This window comes from Camelus bactrianus, chromosome 27 (genome assembly GCF_048773025.1).
Source record: "Camelus bactrianus isolate YW-2024 breed Bactrian camel chromosome 27, ASM4877302v1, whole genome shotgun sequence".
Taxonomy (NCBI): domain Eukaryota; kingdom Metazoa; phylum Chordata; class Mammalia; order Artiodactyla; family Camelidae; genus Camelus; species Camelus bactrianus.
Genome location: NC_133565.1, coordinates 9021690 through 9044534, shown reverse-complemented (window position 1 = coordinate 9044534; position 22845 = coordinate 9021690). Strand labels below are relative to the sequence as shown.

Below are 22845 nucleotides of genomic sequence, written 5' to 3'. Positions count from 1 at the left end.
TAAGATTTCCAATTTAAAAACTAAATATGCAGTTGTCAAGCTCCCATTAATTAAAAATAACTTGTGTAATATTTTCATATCCTAGTTCTATCTTTTATTCCCAAGTAACCTTTTTCAAGTTCTAGTTAGTAATCTATTAAAAACTTAGGTTGAATTGCCAAAGTTACATGTATATATTTAAAACTAGATGATTACAGAATCTTCTTCTCTCTTATTTCCAACAGTCATCTCTATCAGAAAAACCACCAGAGCCTTCCCCCATGGCAAGGAGAAGAGTGTGTGAGAAAGCAGAAAACCCAAAGACCAAGGAACAAAAGCAGTCAGTTGCTAATGCTTTTTTATCTGATAGATGGTATAAAATATCAGCTGCACTGAGATACTAAAGGACAGCAGTGGAATTATTGTCCATATTCAGGCCGGGATTGTGACTGATTTGACTTAAGACAATCAAATCAGCTGTTGGCTTGTGGTCTTCTAATCTTCTTGGTCACACACATACCTGTAAATTAAATTAATCACGTACTCTGATTTATTTTTCAATTATTTGTGTATGTCATTGTGGAGTTAATATAGCTTTGAGGAGAGGTTTTTAAAACTGTAATTCAAATAGTCCTCTAGAAAAATTTGAAATTAATGTTGACTGTTATCTGATAAAACAGACATTGATTTCACCTCTTTAAAGTGGTTGAAAAAATCTAGTGTTAAAAGATGTGAGAGTTATGCTATTTTCTTGCTGTTCTTTCATATTTAAATTGGTAAATCCTTAATTTTTTTGTTGTTGTTGTTGAAATCCTTTAAAAGCTATGTGTGTGTTTTGTGAGGGTTAGCTTGTTTTGTGAGGGTTAGTCTGCCTAACAATATACAATATAATCCGATGGTCCACTTACCTGGGCATTTGTAAATTGCAACATCACAACACGCAGAAAGTTATAAATAGGTTAGAGCCACTGCACCTTTCTACCCTGTGGCACACTCACATTTCCCTCAGGTCACCTAATGGGCTGCATATGGCAGGTGGATCTCTGACACGGTCTTAAGTGAGAGCATCAATGGCAATCTCTATTCAAATATTGGCAAAGCCAATTTCTTCAACATAAAATAAATATAAAAAGAAGTTTTGTGGCATTTCCTGTAACCCCAAGTGAACAATCTTATACCATCCCCCTTCCCTGTACTATTATGCAGACTCTATACTTTGACCACTGGTTTAGCTGCCTTGAATGTCATGGAAATTATTCTAATCATCTTTGCTTCCTATATTTAAATATGCAATTTACCTGTTTCTACTGAATCAAGTATCTCAAGAATAATTAGGAGATAGGGGATGGAGAAATAAGTAATTAAAAAATAAATGACTTAATCAGTTGAATAAGCAAATCCCTCTTAATCTCTCAGGGTTTGTTCCCTCATTTATAAAGTGAACATCTTTATCTCAACTGTAAAATTGTATAATTTTAAACTTGCCTTGATTTATTCATACTGAGTTTAGATTTTAGCCGACAGAACTTTTTCTTTAGTGCCATCTTGTGGCCATTGTAAAACAATCCAGTGGGGGAAAAAATTAAATTGTTCAGAGTGCATTTTATCTTATGAAAAAGGAAGACAGGAAGAAAGGAAGGAAGGAATTCTCTATTGAGAATTTTTTTTAAAGCATGTTTCTTATAACATTTCTAACAAATAAAAGCCAATAATGCCACCTATTTAACTTTTTTTTCCCTTGTAGCTCAGATTCTGGAACCTCAGAAGCTAGTCTTTTACCTCCTTCTTCCCCACCAAGCCAGCCCCGTAATGAACTGAATGTTTTTAATCATCTTACTGTTTCTCAGGGAAACACATCAGTTCATCAGGATAAGTAAGTTATTATGTAAAAGAGTCCCAACTATGGATTATAATATTCCAGAGCCTTTCAATACATTCCAGAGAGAATATTTAGCTCTCTATGTGTGTGGGAGATGGAGTCTGACTTGTGAACTCTTGCTGTATTTTATATGTTTTTCCAATGGGAAGTGAACTATATACACAAAATTAGATGAATTTATTTTCCTGTTGAACATTATTCCCTGCTGTAGATTTGCATTGCTCCACTGCAGCACTTGCCTTGCCTTTTCCTTTTGCAAGTCAATTAGAATTGAAGTATCTTTGCGATCACTTGAAGTTGAAATTTCTTGGGATTCTTCATCTTCTTTGAGCCCATAAAAACCTCTAGTCTGGATAGCCTGCCTTGAAAAGAGGCAAATTATTTTATCTTTGGTGGGTATGACAGCTCACAAATAACATGTCACATATGTGAAACATTTTGTTACCATTTGGTTGTTTCACAAATTCACCACAAAATTTGAGTCATTGTGTTCTTGAAAAAAAAAGAGTACCTTTATGGGTGGAGGGGGTAGAACTCAGGGTGGGCTGTTGGAGAAGAAAAGTTGGAGGGGTAGGGAAAATGTAATCCTCATCAAAGTTGAAGTGAAAAAAATTCTTACATTGAGCCAGAATTTCTCTTGTAAAAATTTCATACTAGTGGTGTTGCCATAAACTATTTATTAACTCTGACTTGTCTGCTTTGATTTTGAATTATAACATTGTGGATGTATGTACTTGATATCCAGCCTCCCACTCCAATTTGTTTTCTATGCTATGATCTTCTTATATATATTGATGATTTCTGAAATTTACAGGATATTGTTTAAGATCTGTCTGGCATGTTTGATCATGCTAAATGGCTCTGTAGACTTAGAAAGATACATGATTATTTTGGAATAATCTTTAATCAACTTAATTTATGGATAAAATGCTTGATTAAGTTTTAATATAGTTTAGTCAGTAGATGATATGTCCTTTAAAGTGATCTAGTCAGGTGATTTTTTAAAACTTAAAAACAAGTATTAAGAGACTCTTGAACATTGTTAAATATTACATCTCATTTAATTGAGAAAAGAATAGAACATTAGGAAGGTCTTTAGGAAGTCCATTTTCACTAGTGATATGAAGAATTACTAAATTTTGTCCACCTTGTATTTACAGTCATAAAAGTTTGTCAGTCTTTTGATAATCTTGACAGTCTAATCTTAGTTCCATTTTTTTAACTGAAATAGTTTATGAGCTGCCAATCATTTGACTCCATTGCCATCTCTATAAATTAAAACTTAGAATAACTGACTACCCCAAACCCTCACCTACCTTCTGAATCACTTTCTTTGGGCCCCTTTTTAAGACTAGCATTATTTCACCTGCTAGAAGTTAGGTCCCACACATTGTTTCTGATGACATGACATGCCAGCACTCACTCTGTCCTCATTCTTCCCAAGCCTATTGTATGATACTACATGCTAAATATTTAGTATCATAATAACCAGGCTTACTGCCAGTCCTGGAGGATTCAGGGTCAGGATGACAGGAATTGCTCACTTATTTTTAAATCCTACCAAAACCTCCCCACTGTTACTGAGGGACTGACTAGGCAGAAGACCTCCATGTTTTTGAGATGAGTTAAATCAAAGGTTATTCAATTTTGACTGATTTGCTCCCCATGCACACATATATTTGAGTAATTTTCATATGAGACTTTAAAGTAATTATCAAGAGGAATGAAATTTATTAATGGTTATTGAAATGGGAAAAGTTTTCTAATACCAGACAGATTAAATTGTGCCTTGAAGTGATGATTTCATTTACCTGATGGTGTTCCTCTTCAGGGCCTACATTTTAGAAAGTGAGGACAGATAGGTTCCATGGAACAGTAACAGAAAGTACCCACCCACCAAATCTTGTTAGAAAACATAAGAACAAAATATTTTACCTAACTTAGGTGTATATTGAATTGCTGATATCCAGTGCAAATAGAAAAGCAGGGCCCGTTAAAGAAAATGTTTGCTAAGTTTCTATTATTCATACTATTGAATCAGTTCAGCCTCAGTGTCCACCTGTTACCATCTGCAGTCTTTCTCCTCATAATTCTGACTCTTTCCCTGTAGGTCTGATGAGTGTGACTCTTCTCTGTCTGAGGTACACAGGTACTTTCTGTCTTTACTACTTTCTGGCCTTTCAGCGATGTTCTAAAAAGCCTTCCTAGAAAATTTAAGCAAGTCTCATTTTTGTTGCATTCATAAATGATAAATGTCAATATACTAATATTTTAATCATAAATTTCAATATATATAAAATATATTTTTGTGATCATAACTCTCAAAGTAGTGGCAGAATTTTTTGTATAATAACATAAAAAATTGTGCTATTTGTTTTCTGTCTATAATCTAAAAGTTTTCTTTAAAATAAATATAGTTCTAGGAAAATTAATTTCCTCAATGAATATTACCCCCTTAAATTGTGGGAGGTGAATAAGGTAGTTTTTCATGTTGCTTTATTGATTTTAAATAAGAAGTTTATGGCAGGGTTTGTGATGAGAAAATGTATGCTATGGGAAAAAGTATACTATGGTACCTAAAGTATAGAAAGAAATAGAAAGAAAAAGAGTTTTTAAAAAATAATAAATATTTTTAACTAATAAATGCTATTTTAGAAATAACAATGTTGCATTTTTTCATGTTACAGATTTTTTTGGACACTTAATTTCTTTTTCTTTCTATCATTTCCTCTTTCTACTAATCATTTTGTCTCCTTTCCCTTTGCACTTCCCCCTCATGTCTTATGGCCATTTTCCTGATCATCAGTAGATCCTCCAGAAGGCAGGTTGGGGAAGGGAGAGGAAATTAATCTCATTCACAGCATTGCAAGACTTTACTGGTTTTGCATGGAACAAAAGTAAGCATTATTTTTCCTTCAGATCAGATCTGTTGTGTAAGTTTGCAGTGTTCCTTAACTTAAACAATTTTAAAGTTGATTTATATATTTCAGAATGTAAATAGATTAATTTTAATAGAAAAGAAATACCATGGATGTATGTTTCCAATTTCTGTATTTTTTATATTATCTTTGATATAAGGTAATCTCTATAAAATATTAACCCTAATATTCTGAGAATATGAGAGTATTTTTCAGTATCTAATGAATAAAATTCTTTCTTTAGTGTTGAAATTCTTTTTCTTCAAAGGTCTGAAAAAATAAAAAAAAGTAAGAATGAAAAAAGACATTCTGGTCTCTAGGCTGGGCCATACATTAAGTCACTGGAGGCAAATATTTACTTTTGTAATATTACAACCTTTGACATGACAGAATTGTGTTGGATGTTATGTCATGAAAGGAACATTTAATAGATTCTTAGGATAAAGAGAATGATCTGAATGAAGGAAATTTTTTGGAGACATAGTATTATATAACTGAGGGTACTGTTTAGTTTTTCTTTTTCCCCCTTAGTATGATTTGTGTCATTAAATGCAGATCATGCAACTCTTAGGCTGTTAACATGGATTTTTTTTTCTTTATAGTCAGCTTCTTAGAATACACATACATACATACATATATACATACATATTCTGTTTTCGAAGTAACAGTAGCAGTTGACTGTGTATTAGATTGTAACTTTTCAACATGTGAAGCAATAGTTATAATCTGACAGCTTCAGTTCATAGCTTTTAAACCCCACATCAGTTAAGATTTTGAAATGGCAGATTCAGACTTTTGAGGAGGTTTTGCTCCCATTTCAGTTCTGGTTAAATTGTTAGATTACCAACAAGTTACTGAGCATTAGTTTCAAAAATCTCAAATTGATGCATGTATGAAAATAATACTTTGGGTTTTGTCATTACATATCCATGTGATAACAGTTCCTGGTATTATTTCTAGTAATGAGGAACTCCCTTCATTTTTTGAAATCATTGTAACTAAACTCTAAAAATAAAGGATTTTTTAAATTCCTGAGACTAAATTTACCTCCTTTAAATTTCTATCCATTGGCCTTTCATCAGCCCTCTTGAGCTATAGCAGAATTAATCCAGTGCATCTTTTTGTGGGTATCTGACAGAGCTTTTGAATATTCAGCCATTTAACTGTGCTTCTGTATGCTCTCTCTAATGGAAGTCCTCTTATCTTCTCAATAGCTTTAGATTCATCTGTTCCTAATATTATGCAATCTAGGATCCTTCCTTCTGCTTCCACGGTTTTGGAAAATCTCCAATTTTTCAGAGTTCTTCTTGGGCTGTGGCATCCAGAGCTCAAACTTATTCCAGATGTGGCCTCAGCAGAATATAGTAACTCTCTTGCTTTCTTCTGAAATATTTGCTTCTATTGCACAAGTCATTGAAAATGTTGGTAGAAGAATCAAAAATTGTTAAGCCATTGATCTCATATCAATAAACAAATTTATTTAGCTTGTAAAATTGAGTTAAGCCCCTTTCCTACTTGGAGAATTCTCTTCTAACTTCAACTTAAATTTTATGCTTAATTTTTTTCCATTGAATATTTTAGTGGTGGATATGTACTTAAATGAATTTTGTTTGTAATTTTTTCTAGGCAGTGCATCTCTTTAATATATCAATTTAATAAACATGCCATGTCTGTCTTTGTTTCTGAGGAAAGATTGACTAGATATAGAAGACCTCTTTCCAGACTGACAGGAACATGGACCCTTTGTGTGTGATTCTTCAGCCACTGATGGAACTACCTTACTACAATAGTGTTTTATTTACTCACCACATCTACAAGGATGTCACTTGAAAAGCTTTTTGTATAGACCTTTCTGGAGTCAACATATGTTGTGAATATGACATTCTCATAATATGCTGCCTATTAATTCTACAAAGAACTTCCCCGTGAGATTAGTGAACTTCCCCATGTTATCACTTATATATGAGCATTTATATGAGCACTTAAGTGTTTATAATTATTTAATGTTTTCCTCTGTGAGACTCAACAAGAGTTACCTATCTGTAATCTCTGAAATCCACTATTTTTCTCCTTTCTAGAAAATTGGGTCTATGTGTTTTATCCCCTTCATTGATCCAGTGTACCAACAATGATTTTGCCTCGACAATGGTATATACTTTCAAAACGCTGTCACATAATGATTCAGAAACTGGAGCACTTGAACTCATTGAATAAGTCTTCATTATCAGTTCTAACTTATCGTGGGCTTACATTTCTTCTTAATTATTCATGCCACTTGCATCATGAAGGTTGTTCTCATTCATCAAGAAGATGGAAATAGTCAGCTTTGTTTCATGCCTGCATCTGCCCTCAGCATAAATTTTCTTCCTGCTCTGAAGCACAGTTAAATTTAACTTACATATTTACCATGTCTTAATTCACACTCATCTTTAGTCTTCCTCTTACATTTATTTCAATTCAGATCCTGTCTTAAATTCCTTTAGGATAGGGACAGTGTTTTGATAAACTTTCTATTTCCATAGTTCACAGTCCAATGGCATAAAGCAGAAACTTTAGAAATATTAAATTTATTAGAAAGCTCCCTAAAGAGCCTCATTGTTCTCTTAAAATTTTACCTTTAAATTTTTTTTCTTTCACACTGTTAAGAGTTTGTAAATTTTTTGCTATTTTTGAGCCATTCCCCCTTTAGAATTTGTCTATGTAAATATTCTTATATTTCTTCAAATTGGTTTGAAATTTGCTTTCTTATTATTTTCGGTGGCATGTGTTATACTTTCTCCAGAATGTCTTTTTTGACATAGAATTATATTCCAGCCTGACAGAGAGACATCTTCCAGTTAACCATCACTTATACTTTCATACCTGTCAGAATTCACTATACCTGAACAGCTCCCAATATTACTTCATTAATTTTGAAAGAGATGAAATTACTAATAAGAAAATCCAGATGCAGCATTGGCTTTGCTGCTTGCAGAATGCACCTGCTAGCTGACACCTGATTATTCGGTGCACGCCATCACTGCTTTTACTATCTCATGCTGTGTCCCTTTGCTTAAAAGATCAGACAAGGGAGCAGTATGAATTTTATTACTATTACTTGGAAAGACTTCATAAAGTCAGAGAAAAAATTAAAAGTAGTTTCATGATATAGCTACTGAAATAAAGCTCCCCCCTCAGCTCAGAGGCATAATCAACCCACTTCCAGCTTCAAAAGGAATCGGAACGCCCCACTTCCGTGTGTGCACATAGCTGAAGGGCACACACAGCTGCGCTCTGTGTGGGGGCTATGATGCTCTTCTCTTCACTGGATCAAAAGGTGCTGGTTGTTGTGTCATGTGGATATGTAACAGATCTTTTAAAAAATGATTATGTTGAGCAGGTTTTGAAAAAAATGTCAAACTGCTTAAGACTCACAAGAATCTGAGAGATAATCTGGTTCAACCCCTGAATTATATAAAATATAAAATCACCGCATGTTTGGTAAGAAAGTAAAACCTCTGTTGATGTGATATGAGTAGAACGGCGAGGGGTACATCTCTCTTTGGTAGTTGAGCATCTAATGTGTGCAAAGGCCTGAGCTTAGTAATGCAGGCTGCACAAAAATCTATGAAAGGCCATTGCAACATACAATGTGATAGGGAGAGTTAGGTGGGTAGCAGCCACTGTTTCTTGAGCAGTTCCTGTAAGTCAGAGGCTGTACTGGACAGAATGAAAATTACATCTCCCTTAATTCTCACAACCACACCAATGACATACATATTGCATCCTCATTTTACAGATGAAAAAGCTGAAGATTCAAGAAGTTAAATAATTTCCCCAGATACACTTAGAAAGTGGAAGAGCCAGGATTGGAAACCTAGGTCTACTCGTCTCCAAGCCTGCGCTCTTAACCCCTTTGGTAAAATGGCAGGCAGCTAAAAAAAATCAACTATAAATGATTTGAAAAGTTATAGACTAAGTTTTGGGGTTTCAGAAAAGGGAGAGATTATGTCAAGCTGTAAAAAATAAGGGAAGCTTTGATAAGTTGGTATTTAGGATGAACCTTACAGGATTGTTGCTATTGACAGGTAAGGATGGGCAACCAAGATCAGAGATGAGCAGAAGCAGAGATGTGGAGGTAGAAGTGGATTTGGGGGGAGGGGGGCTGTATAGCTCAAGTGGTAGAGCACATTCTCAACGTACATGAGGTCCTGGGTTCAATCCCCAGTACCTCTTCCAAGCAGAAATAAATGAAAAAATCTAATCCTTAAAAAAAAAAAGAATTTGGAAACTAAATCCAATTGAGTTGAAATGTAGAATATACATGACAATGGGCAATGAGACTAGGAAGGTGAGAAGGAAGCATGTATAGGAATTTGGGGAGCTAGTTAAAGTTTTTTAGCATTTATGGATGTTACAAGACTCAGTTTAATCAGCAAAGATTTTTGCTTATTGTCTATGAGGGAAATATAAGAGTCTAAATACGTGTTGTGAATAATTGCAAGCAATTCCCCCATTAAAAAAATTGACTCTGCAAAAACATAATTTTCTAATGATTCAAGTTAAATTGATTTCTCCAGTATAATTACACATTCAACATGTCAGAAAAACAAAATAGAATAGTTTTATGATTATGTTTTTTGAGTCAAAGATAAAATCCATCCATCAGTGACTCTTGGAAAGAAACGTATGTGTATTAATGAGTATGGAGTGTTCAGGAGCTAAGAGCAGATTTTGAAATGGCTGATTTAGGATGGCTGTTTAAAATTCAGGGGCAATTTGGAGCAAGACTCTTTTCATATATCTATTTTAAAATTTTGTGTAATTTCTTTTTAATACTGCGTGATGCATCCCTAGCTTTCATCTAATCCTTTACACCTACTTTGCCCTTGAACCTGCTGCAAAGTGTCAAGGATGGAGTTAGGATGCCCGTTTCAGGTTAATGGAATAATTACTGTTTCCTTACCTCATTTTTTTTCCCATAGAAGTCAAATTTAGTTCATATTGACAGTATTTCCTCTTTTTTTGTTTCAGATTGTACTTTTAAAGTATGGAATCTGGTGACTGGGCAGGAAACAATGTCACTGGGGGGTCATCCCAACAATGTCATATCAGTAAAATACTGTAATTGTACAAGTTTGGTCTTCACAATGTCAACATCTTATATTAAGGTGTGAGATATCAGAGACTCAGCAAAGTGCATTCAAATGCTAATGTAAGTAACTTAAAGACAAATAGCATAAGGGGCAAATAGTCCTTGTTTATAAATATGAGAAAAAATAGGCCTGTGAATGAATTTTTGTTTATTTATACCTGTCTACTTGCAAGGAACATTAACTTGTTTACAGTAAGAATACCGATAAAGTAAGGTGAAAAAAATTATTGAGAAAATAATATATAAGAGCTCAATATTAAACAGGAAGGGAGAAGTCATATTTGATCTGTGACTAAGTACACATTTCATATTTCCTCCCTAACCAAATAACTAAGGAATTAAATTTTCATAGTATTTATTACTTATATAGTTAAATGATTTACATGCTTCTAAATGAATACCACTCCTTGGAAAATGGCTGAAGTCACCATTGTAGATGGTGAAGAATTACTTGCAACATTTAATTAGCATGTATTGAATAACTGAGAGTTTTTTTTCTTTTTTAGGACTTAACACTGCCTTGAGGTTAGCCCATATTTTATAACTTTAGATTGTGTTGGATAATTGGAGGATGAGTTTGTTTTATGTGTTTCTTATCATGTATATCTTTAAAATGTAGAGCAGATGATTCTTTTTGCCATAAAGTTGATGAACTGTTTTACATAATTAAAATTAAGGTGAACTCTTGGTTTAAATAAAAGTAGAAAGCATAGGAATGGTTAATTTTTACTAATTTGTAGAGTGGGGTTTACTAACATTAAATTCTATTTTGCATTTTGAGAATTACTAATTATTTACTGTATTGAATACAAGTCTCTTGAGGGAAATTTTGTAGAAAAAGAACACTGTTATCTTATGTTAGAAATTTACCCATCCAGTTGACTCACTAAAATCTAATTTGAAAAGATTGATTATAACTTGATATTTTAGAAGTTAACTGAGAAAATGTTCCCAAATTTAAAAATACATTTGCCATTTAGAATTTAGCGGAGGAAATAGAAGTAAGTTATGGTTAAGCAATAGCAACTAATCCATATATGATTGGGTTAAAGTAAACAAAAACTAAAAATAATTTTAGAAGTCCTCAGTGTCTTTAACTGAAAAGGGCAAATCTTACATATGAAAGGAATATTGGTAGGCTTGCCCCTCAGGGGACTTCTGGAAACTGCAGGAAGATGAATTACCTTTGTGGCACTGCATCACTTGTTGAGTTTTTAAATCATTGTCATCTAATCTTTTCTGAATCATATTGAGGTCATCCTTAACTCAGGACCCAGAATTCCTAGTGTTTAAGAGACTTGCAAATTAAGAGTTTAAAGCCATGTCATCTTGTTTTCTTCATTCATTCATTTATTGATCTGTCAAAATGTTCATTTATAAGTGCCAGTCACATGTGTGTGAAATGCTGTGCTAGGTAAGGTGCTTACAGTAGCCAGATCTGGTTGCCTTCAGCCAGTTTCCTAAGAATTTAAGGATTTCTAAGCCTAAATGTTTTCCAGAAATGTGACTTACCTTTCTGTTTCACCTCTGTTAAGGTCTTCAGGTCAAGTTCCTCTTGGAGATGCCTGTTCTGCACGTACCAGCTGGACACTTGCTATTCCTTCTGGGGAAAACCAGACCAGTCAAATTGCACTAAGTCCAACTGGCACCTTCCTCTATGCAGCTTCTGGAAATGTTGTCAGAATGTGGAATCTTAAAAGGCAGAATTTTAAAGGAAAATGTATTTCTTGTATATGGCAAATATATTTTTTCACTCATTAGTGCATGTGAAATCTAATTTTTATAACCCCAGAAGTTAATATAAAATCTTAGGCTTTTCTGCTGAATACAACACTCCTAAATGTCTCTACTCTCCTCATTAGCAAACTCACAATTCTCCTTCTTTAATCCCCATTGCTGGGAAAAATATATATGAAGGAAAATTGCCTTCCTTAATATATGTCTCCCAGTTGTACTGTTTACTAGGAAGAGACCAAGACTCACCCTAACAGCATCAGCACCTGTGAAAGGATTATTTTTCATAACATCAGTCATGCATCTTACATCTCTAAATTTTTCAGTTTATAAACTTTACAACTTTGCACATAAATCCTCACAGGATTTTGGTGAATATGAAATAATATATATAAAAGATGAAGTAGTAAGAAGATGAAGTGAGTAAAAAAAGAAAAATGGTAAATTGAAGTATGAGCTTTTATCCTTTACTTGAGTGTTTTAGTTCTTTCCATTTTGGCAGCAAGAGAATATTTATTAGTTAACAAATATTAATTCAAGATCGATTATGGCAGGCACTGTACCAACACTGTGGTAGGTACTGGGGCTAAAGACTAAGCCAGACAAACATGGGGTCCACCTTCTTAGAACATCGCATAAAGGAGGATAAAGGCCATTGAACAAGCAATTACAGGATACTGAGTTAAGTCTGCAATTCAGGAAATTCAGGTAATAATCCAATATAGAAGGAACTTGTTACTGGTAAATAAAGGGAAATTTATTTTAGAAATTTTGAGGAATAACCAGTTATAACTTGTAATATTTTAATGCATGTCTGAAAAAGTTTAATAAACCTAATTTATATATAAATAAATGAGAAAGAAAGAGAAAGAAAAAACACAGCCCTGAGTACTCTTTTAAAAATAAGAAGTAGAAAAATAAAGAATACTTGTTTAAGAAAATTAGGAAAGAGAGGAAGACTTGGTTTATTCTTGAATATATTAAACTTGCAGTCAGAGCACCATGGAGGAAGATACTTAGCCATAACATGAGGCAGAAAAGATCAGCTTTTGAAAATCTTTACGTTTTCTTTTCTGCTGAAAAGTTAGAACCTTTGAAACCTGCCTGATTTCAGCAACATGATTAAATACAGATTCATCTTAACAAAGTAAGAGTGTTCAAGAAATGGTAATATTCTGGAAGCCAAATATATCTCTGCATCCCAGCAGCTTGACTTGAGGCAGGACTACAAAACAAAGGTTCACTGTCACCCCCTGATAATTGACATCATGTTTTTCTACCAGTCAGATATATTGCCGGTCATTTTCATATCTTTAAAATAACTGAGGAAATGGACTACCTATTTCCTGGTGCAGATGTGTGCATACATAGTGCCCATACATGTATGTGTATATGTGTACACATGTGTATATAAGATGGGTGTACATATACATGTATATGTATGTGTGAAAATACATGTGTATAAAAAGTAATATTACTTTCTCCATATTGTTATTTTCTAGTTATATCAGTGACGTAGTTGTTTTAATCCAATTTCACATTGGGCCTGATAACATCAGTCATATGTCTATAACACGTACAGACATTTAACAGGTTAAAGTTTACCTGGACTTAGTTTGGAGTTAAAATTAACATGTAGCAAGTTTTTGGATATTTGATGCTTTTTTGTTTACTACTTGAATGACATTAGTCACTTTGGAATAACTTGTTTAGGACTTCTGAAACTTCCATCATAGTTTGGCCATTTTTTGACTGTTAATTTGAACAGAGTTGTATAGAGGTGGAGTTAAATCAGAAGAAAATGAGCAGTTTTATCAAAGAATATAGATTATTTTTATTGAGGCTTAGCCTTAGCATGCTAAGAAATATTTCCAAACAAAATTATTTTTCTTTTTTTTTTTAAGGTCTCAGTCCACAGGAAAGTTAACAGGACACCTAGGCCCTGTTATGTGTCTTACTGTAGATCAGATTTCCAATGAACAAAATCTAATCATCACCAGCTCCAAGGATCATTACATCAAAGTGTGTATAATAGATTTGCTGAATTATATTTTCCTATTTGATGATAGATTTAAAGTATTTGGATACACCTAGGACCATTTTCTCTTTATCAGATTTCTTTTTTTTTCTCATTTCTAGCCTTTGCTTTTTCTTCCTGATCTTCCTCACTCATAGTTCCTGATTTTGTTGTCTTATTATTTATACATATATGATCACTTGTCATAGAAGATAGGTTGGGTGGGATTTTAAAGATTTCTTGGCTCAATCATCTAACTGCTGCTTAAGTCCCATCATCACCATCATCTATAGTGAACATATTATTGTCTTCAGGTTTTATGCAAGTAGCAGATAAGATGAGGAGAGATGCATAGTTTGATTTTGGAGATGTTAAGTTTGAGGATTTCCTTGTGAAGCCCAGTAGGCCATTTGAAAGGAAAGTCCAGGGCTCAAGATAAGTTATAACTAGACATGTGTGTTTCAGAGCCAAATAGAAGCAGATGTTCAAGGAGTTAGAGTAGTTGACATGGCCAAAAGAGCAAGAAGTTGACATGACTCAGCCTTGGGGAATCCTACAAGAATCAACAAAGAGGATACAGTGATAAAGAGAGCTAGGAAGAATATAAGTGACACTTTTTAAGGAACTTTGAATAAGAGATGAGAAATGTGTTAGTGACTTGAAAAGAGAGTGGTTAAGGGGAGAGGATTTTGTATTCTATAGACTTGAGTGTGTTTAAATGCTTAGGAGATGGGCTCATTGGAGAGGGAAGGTGTGAACAGAGAAGGGGTGGCAATTGTTGAATCAGACCAAAAAAGAGTCAGATCAAAGATGTGAACCTTGGAAAGAAGCAGCTGAAAAGAAATGATGGGTAAGAGAATGTCTGAGGATAAAAGCAAACTTTTGTAACTGGAAGGAGGGTCCAGAAAGTTTATTTTTGATCACACTAGCCTTTGCAGGACATCACAAGGTCAACAGCTGAGAGAGATGAGGGCAACTGAGGGGAGGGAAAAGTTCTGAATATCAGCTCTGGGGTATTTGTGATGACCAGCAGGACCACTGAGCCACCTAGCAGTGTTGAAATAACCATCATGTCACTTATTTAAATTGCAACTAGATTGATAAACAGTATTTTTATTATTGAACATACCATTTGTGCACTCATACGTGAAAAAAATTGTTGCCTTTAAAAGCCTAATATGTAAGAAATAGTAATCTGAAAATAGAGCTTAGGTTTATTCTGAGTCATTCATAGCAGGTTTTTTAGTTGCCTTAGTAAAATATCACAACAAAACAAGTCATGTCTGGTTAATATACATCTCATGTATTTCTATGAATGAACACATACAGGTACTTATTTGTAAGTTAAATAGGATGACTGCTTTTATTTGGATGTTTGGTGTAACTGAAGGTGCTCTTGGAACTGTGAGTCCCACCCACAGTTTCGAGCCCCCTCATTATGATGGCACTGAAACGCTAACCCCAGTTAGTGGGTCCAGAGACAATGGAATCAAGAAATGGGATCTGGCTCAAAAAGACCTTCTACAGGTAATGCATGGGATATATTTGGTGCTTCAAATTCACCAGTACTCTCTATAAGAACTTGAAGAGCCTCTAAGTAGAATTTTATCATTTAAATAAAATCAGTCTCAGAGTAAAGCAGTTACAGTTTCTCATTTTGTTCTGTTTTTGCTTTAGGTATGCACATTCCAAAGAATTATAAGTGTAGCTGAAGTCATAGCAGTGTAAATGGTGTCTCCTCTGCAGGAGCATGTTCATACCTCCACGAGTGGTGGTTCTCTCACTTCCTGTAGATTGGTGGTTGGGTTGAAGTGTTTTGACAGTACAATCAAATACTGGTGGCTTTCCCTAATTCCCAGAGGAAGAAATTAATTTACAGATGAACTTGTTCTCAGGTTCCAGCTTTCCCTTCTATCCACGTGGGAGCGTTTGTGCTGCTGTTGCTGTCACTTTCCTGCTGACAACCAGATGAAAAGCAAATAAACAAGAAGCATGAATGTTGATAGAAAAAAATGTGGCAACAGATGCAGACATTGAATTCAAATGTTTTTCTTTTAAAGATATACATTCTTGGATGTAACTTCTATATTATGCATAGAAATATACTTATCCATAAAATATGGTCATAATGTCTGAGCTTATAATTATTGTCTACTCATTTTGAAATGTATAGTTTAGCTCCAGCCTTCAACAGAAAGCTTTAGGCCTCTATGTTCTTGTTCAAAATTTAAGGCAGTGATTTTATGAGATAATCCTTAGAGACTACATACCAGGTTAAAATTTCCAAACTTGCATGAAATACATGTTAGAGAAAGGTGAGATACTTACTCCTTTGAAGAGGAAATGACGTTTGAAAAATTCCGTATACTTTCCAGTTCTTTTAGATTCTATAGATTTTTAATATGCTAGCCCTTTAATACTGATAACACTGATGATAACTAGTGAGGCAAATGCAGAGCAAATTATAGATTTATTTCTTTAAATCACTAAGAGTGATTGCATACCAAATGATTTTTATAGTTTCCAGGCCAATTCAGGGTTCCAAATATCAAATCTTGTCAGTAAAAACTTTTGTAACTTGTTTTCGTATGAAAATTTTGTTTGTAAGGCTCCTCTTATGTGGATAATTTTTCTTTTTTCTCTCATCAAGTTCCAAACGCACACAAGGATTGGGTCTGTGCCCTGGGAGTGGTGCCAGGCCACCGGTTTTGCTCAGTGGCTGCAGAGGGGGTATTTTGAAACTCTGGAACGTGGATAACCTTGTGCGCATCAGAGAGATGGAAGGTCATGATGGCCCCAGCAAAGCCACAGGTGGTAATCCCACCCACGCTTTTGCTGCAGCTGAGTCAGTTTCCCCGTGTGATCTTTCTCTACACTGGTTGCTTGTATTCAGATTTAATAAATGCTCTGTTGTCAACATCTGGGAATGTAGAACATGTGAAATCCTTCTTTTACTACAGTCACTCTAATGGCTGTTCATGCTGTCTTATTTCCATTTTCTGAGGTTCACTGTGGGCACTGAGTTCAGGCTCCCCAGGTTACATGATAATAGTGTTACTCCCGTATCAGCTCTCTGACTATGCTGCAAGTCTCCTGCCAGATTGTCCCCTGGTGATTTTAATTTTTTTTACTTATGCATAGGTGACTAATTTCTAAAGACTTTTTTTCCCAGAAAGGCAACAAACTTGCCATTCTTCATATTTAGAACAAATTATTTAAAAAAAAAACAAACCCTCTTTTTACCTCTCCCACCTCTTTTAAAATACATGGTATAAATATTTGCTTCCTCCCTCTTCGGATGACTGGATTGATTAATTTATTTGCTCATTCATGATGAATCTCCTGTGTGCCAGGCACTTTCCTAGACTCTTGGGAATAATGAAGTGAACAAAACATAAACAAACCCCAGTTTTATTCTAAGGAGATGAAAAGAAAATAAATAAGTAAAATATGTCAGATGGTGATGGGCGCTATGGAGGAAAATAAAGCAAGGGAGAGAGTATTGGGGGGTGGGGGAATTGCACAGTAAGAGTGGTCAGTGAGGACCTCCCTGAGAATGTGACACTTAAGAAGGTGCTTGAAGGAGGTGATGACATGTGACCATGAAAATGACATCATATGTATATAAGCACTTTGGGAAGGAAAGCATATGTACTACAGTGTGAGGTGTTTGTCTCCTTCAAATAAAATGTGATTTCTCCTGAATATCTATCTTGAAAATCTCCTTATGTCACTCATGCACCAATTATGTTACTTAATTTAACTTGAGCACCTTCTTGATTCTTTTATCTTAAGTGCATGATAACCCTGATTTTATTTTGAAGCCTCTGTCCTATTACTGTGGTGTCTCTTATTATTTGTGATGTTCTCATCAAATCCCTCTTTTCATTGAAATTTGCTTCCTCTCTCTCATCTTTAAAGAACATCAAAGCCAATTTACTTTGTGTTTTTCTAAGGTGCTTACTTTTGGTGCTTCATTGATGCAATTTCCAAGATGCATGACTTTCTTAAGATTCACCACTTTTGTTTATCCCCTTGGAAACTTGTGTCCTTGACATTTTGCTGGAAATAACTTAGTATCCCTCAAAGTCATAGGACACTCAGATAAGACTATAGAATAATTGTGCGTCCCTGAGTCCTGTCCAGCAAGGTGTGAGGGTGCTGTGGTTCCTCTCTTCCATGATCCAGTGTTATTTTTGAAGAACTGACATTTCCCTCAGTTTACTCCTGATGCATCAGATGCAGATGCATTTACCACATAACTTCAAATCAGGAAAATAGACAATAAAATCAGAAGGGCTATTTTCAAATTAGTTCTACGTATTTGTTATTTAACAAACATGTGTACAGGGCTTAGTATCTGCCAGGCATTGTTGTAAGTGCTTTCAGGCACTGACTCATTTTGTCTTCATGAGAACCCTAGGAGGGGAGCATTATCATCATCCCTGTCTCACAGGAGGGAAAACTGAGGCACTGTGTAATTCACAGTCCTTGTAGTAGTAATTTCATCATATCTGATTTCTGGATCTGTTGTCATAGATTTTTCTTATGATTATGGGTCTCATTTTTCTTCCTTTTTTATGTCAAGTAATATTTTATTGACTGTTGAACATGACACTGTTGTGTTTGAGTATCTGAATTGTATTATATTCCTTTAAAGAGTGTTGGGCTTTGTCAGGCACTTAAGTTGCTTGTGGCTCAGCTTCATCTTTCTGAAACTTGTTTTGAACTCTTCTTGGATGCCTACTGACTGTCTTGAATGCTTGATGATACTCTCGGCTTTACTGGTCAGAACCTGAGCATCTCACAGCCCTCAGTGTGCCCTGGGAGTCGTTTGACTTATATGTACCAGTAATTGGTTTTTGGTCTGGCCTTATAGTCTTTACTCATGTGCAGCTTCGCCATAGAGGCCCTCTATGTACATTTATGGAATATTTTTCCTGTAGCTCCATAGTTGCTTTTGCATGCTCTCTCCTTTTCTCTACTTGGTCTTACAAATCCCAATGACTTCATATTTCCCAGATGTTTCTTCTTATCTCTTCACCTCCCATTCTGTGATTTTTCTGTTTGGCTCCCCCGCCCCCTGCTGTAGTCTGGAAAGTGCTTCCAGAACCAGAACCAAGTCCATCACAGAGCTTACCTTCTCTGCTTCCCTTTTCTCAGGGATCAGAAGCCTGAGCTACCCATTGCCTAGGGTCTGAAAATAGTTGTTTCATAGATTTTGTCAAGTTTTCACCTTGTTTACAACAGGAGACAGAAGCTGGCACAAGTTTTTCTCTCATGACTAGTAGTGGTGATCATCTTACATTTCATACGCCAAAAATTGAACTCCCAACCTTCCTGAGGCTCGCTCTGTAGCCTTCTCTGTCTCAGTCGATGGCTTCTCTGTCTTCTCTCTTGTTCAGACCAGAAACTTTCATTCCTCCCTTTCTTTCACACTTCATATCCAAACCATCAGCAAATTCTGTTGGTGTTGTCCCTTTAAATTACATCTAGAATCTGACCACTTATCACCATGTCTTTTGCTGCCTCAGCAACCCTAGTAACCATCAGCTCCTGAATGACTGCAGGGGCCTCCTAAACACGGTCCCTTGCCCATGTGTGGTCTATTCTCAGCACAGAAGCCAGAGTAATTTTTTAAAAACACAAGTCAGATCATGTTTCTGCTTGGCTGAAAAGCTTGTGGTCATCCATTTCATGTAGAGATGAGCCCATACTGGGCCTGGCCCCCTGAGCATCTGTTCTCTCTCATGTCACCTTCCAGTGCCCTCTGCCAGGCTCCTTCTCTGACAACACCCATCACCTCTCTGCTGGTCTTTGAACACAGCAGGCTCACTCAAGCCTTAGGGCATTTGCTCTGGCTGATCTCTTTGCCTTCAGACTTTCTTCTAAGTTCTTTCTTCCTCAAGAAGAATCACCTTGCCATTTTATTTAAAATTGTGATCTCTCCTCTAACCTGCTCCCCCTGCTCCCCTTTGCTGTGCTCTTTTATTTTTCTATAACATTTGTTACTTTCTAATAAACTTTACAATCTAATTATTTATTGTGGTTTATTGTCTGTCTCCTTTTGCTAGAATGTATGATCTATAAAGGCAGAAAATTCTATTTTTTACTTATTTGTTTATCCTAGCCACCTAAAATAGTGCCTAGAACACAGCAAGTTCTCAATGAAAATATCTTGAGTGGGTGGTTGAATGGGATAAATGAAATGGATAAATGAATAAATGAATGAGAATAGCCTCTTACTATTTTCAATGTACATGTGTTGTGTGCGTTGATGAGAAGATTATTATTTTTCTCTGACTTTTATTGAGATATAATTGACATACAGCACTGTATAAGGTGGACAATATAATGATTTGACTTACATGTATAATGAAATGATTACCATAATAAATTTAGTTAACATCCATCATCTCATGTAGATACAAAAAAAAAAAAAGGAAAAAAAGTGTGTTTTTTATTCCTGTGATGAGAACTCTTACAGGAGAGAAGATTATTGATTAAGAACTAGAAATCCTGGACTATAGGCTCTGCTCTGTGCTCCACTGTGTTACTTTGGACAAGTCACTAAACTTCCTTTATCCTTGAAATGGACTGCATAAACTTTGAAATGCTTTTTAACTATAAAATTCCATGGTAACTGGGTTTTTTTTTTTGTTTTTTTGTTTTTTTGTTTTTTTTTTTTGGCTTTGGATTTATTAGGAAATTAGAGAAAAGCAACACTCCCCTTTTAGATCCATGGGAGACATGGTAGAAAAAAGTGACTGTCTAATGACTGGTCCCCAGTACCCACATGTTGGGTGAACAAAAATAAGTTTTCTCAGAAAAACTTTGTATCTTCTATGTTCTCTGATAGGCAGAGTGGTGGTCCACTTCTTACTAGCCCCCTGCTTTTCCTGTGGGCTTCTGCTGATTTCACCAGAACATAACTCTTCCTGACTATTGACAGAGCCACCAGCTCTCTGGAGTCACTACCCGGCCCCCAGACTCTGACCTTACTCTGGGCTCTTATGCCTAAGGACCTCTGACCTTGTCATATCAGTGTGGTGTTTAGGAGATAGGGTCCTGGAGCCAGTCTGTCTAGATTCAGATCATGCTTTATCACTTATTTTGTGATCTTGGGCAAATTACTTAACTTCTCTAGACCTCAATTTGCTCATCAGTAAATAGGGGATAATAGCATTATCTAAATCTTATGGTAGACAAGGAGAATTAAATTCATTAATCTATGTAAGGTGCACATAGTGCCAATGGCTGGCACATAGTAAACCCTTGATAATAGGAGCTATTTTAAATTTCATTATTATCGGTAACTGATATGCTTATGGGACAATGTAAATTTTTACTGACATCTATTAAAGACCTTTTCAGAAAATCATTCCATGATAAGTAATTCTGAGAACTTCTTTATCTTTCCACATTTTTTCACATGTTCATTTTTAATTTACTATTTTGTAGTGATCAAACTGAGAATTTGGAAGGCTTGAAATTTGCAAGATGGTCAAATGTCTGACACAGGAGATCTGGGGGAAGATATTGCCAGTAAATAAACATGAATGAAGATAGTCATAAACTGAATACTGTGATAATACTCTGTGTTCTTTATGGAATATGTTGTCCTGCACTTTACTAGGCAAAATTGTGAATGGGATTAACTGGGAAATATATCTGAGTCCAACTGCTGAATATAAGTGGTATTCTAATAAAATTGTGTACTATCCTGTGTGCTTAATTTTAATATCTAGCAATGCATATATATCCTATAATTGATATACTGCTTGATTCACACTTTTATCATGGCTGGAATTTTGTGCCTAGCTATTAAAAAACACCTTCAAATTATTTGAAATACAAGATGTCTGCTTTTGTGACAGTCAGAAAATACACCTGGAATACAATGCAACCCATTGTTAACTCATTCATATAGTCTGTTTAGCTGATTTACATATTTAAACATGTCAAGAATGTTAGTCAAATTGTGATCTGCTTGTCTGGTATTTATATCAGTCTACAGAGGGTTCCCAAATTTGAAAGCTCTTTTAATGTAATGGAAAAGAGATGTGAGTGTATTATTGATGACTTTTCATAAAATGGAGTTGACCTTAATCTACTAACAAAGAATGTTAAGCAGTTTGTGTTAAATGTTGATGTTTACTTGTATTGACCAAAGTTGTGCAGCTGAGCTGTACTCTGTGCTCAGGACTAGAATGCTGTTAAATTGTTTTATTAGTGCTGTGCATACATTCTGTGATGGGAAGCTTCCTTTTTTTCAAGGTGGAGGTAGTAGGTTTATTTGGTTTTCCAGTGAAGATACTGTGGATTGAACCCAGGACCTTGTGAATCCTTAGCATGTGCCCCACCGCTTGAGCTATACCCTCTCCCTGTGATGGGAAAGTTTTTTGATGTCCTAACAAAAATATGTTTTGATCTATTTTCTATGGAGTTGTTTTTATTATCACCTTTTAATTTCACTTTTATTTAATAGGAGTATTTCTTTCCTTTTTTATCTAATTTTTATATGCTGCTAAATATATTTTAAGTATACTGTGTTTGCAAACCTTGGTAGCCATGATGAGAACTTTATCATCTGTAGTAGGAAAAGCTATGTAAATAGGTAGATTGTAAAGAGAGGAGATCATGCTGTAACTGTATGAATTTTTAAATGCTGTGGATTGAATTTTGGAAAAGAATGTATAATTTAACTGCCTGCTCAGAATAATTAATTTGTAAATTCTGCAAGTTGAATTTTTATGTGGATGGTATGACACTTGAAAATACTGTCTTGTGATTTTTTTTCCCTGAAAAATACCCGGATGTAGTTAGTGGAGCGGCATGAGCGGCAGGGGCAGAGGAGGAGGAGGAGGAGGACCCTGAGTGTAGTGAGAGGAGGAGAAGGGCCCAGAGAGGCAGCGGCGGGAAGAAGGGAGGCGGCGGCCGAGCGGACGAGAAGACCGCGGAGGCAGTCACGCTCCAGGGCTGAGCCGGACGTGTCTTACACGCACGCTCGCCGCTGCCCGGGCTTGAGAGTGAGTGTGGTGTCTGTGGAGGGAGATGGCCTGGGAGCGTATTATTTTAGAATCTCTTATGTTAGTTGTGTGTGTCGAGTGGAGATATAAAATTCATAATTTAGTACAGATTGTGGATGAAAATATTTGAAAAAACCTGAGCTAACAGGTCACAC

At 35.4% G+C, this 22845-nt stretch overlaps 1 pseudogene; it reads left to right on the top strand.

The window, feature by feature from the left end:
* Positions 1-260: 260 nt before the first annotated feature.
* On the top strand, positions 261-22644 carry LOC141575200 (kinesin-like protein KIF21A; annotated as a pseudogene).
* Positions 22645-22845: the final 201 nt, after the last annotated feature.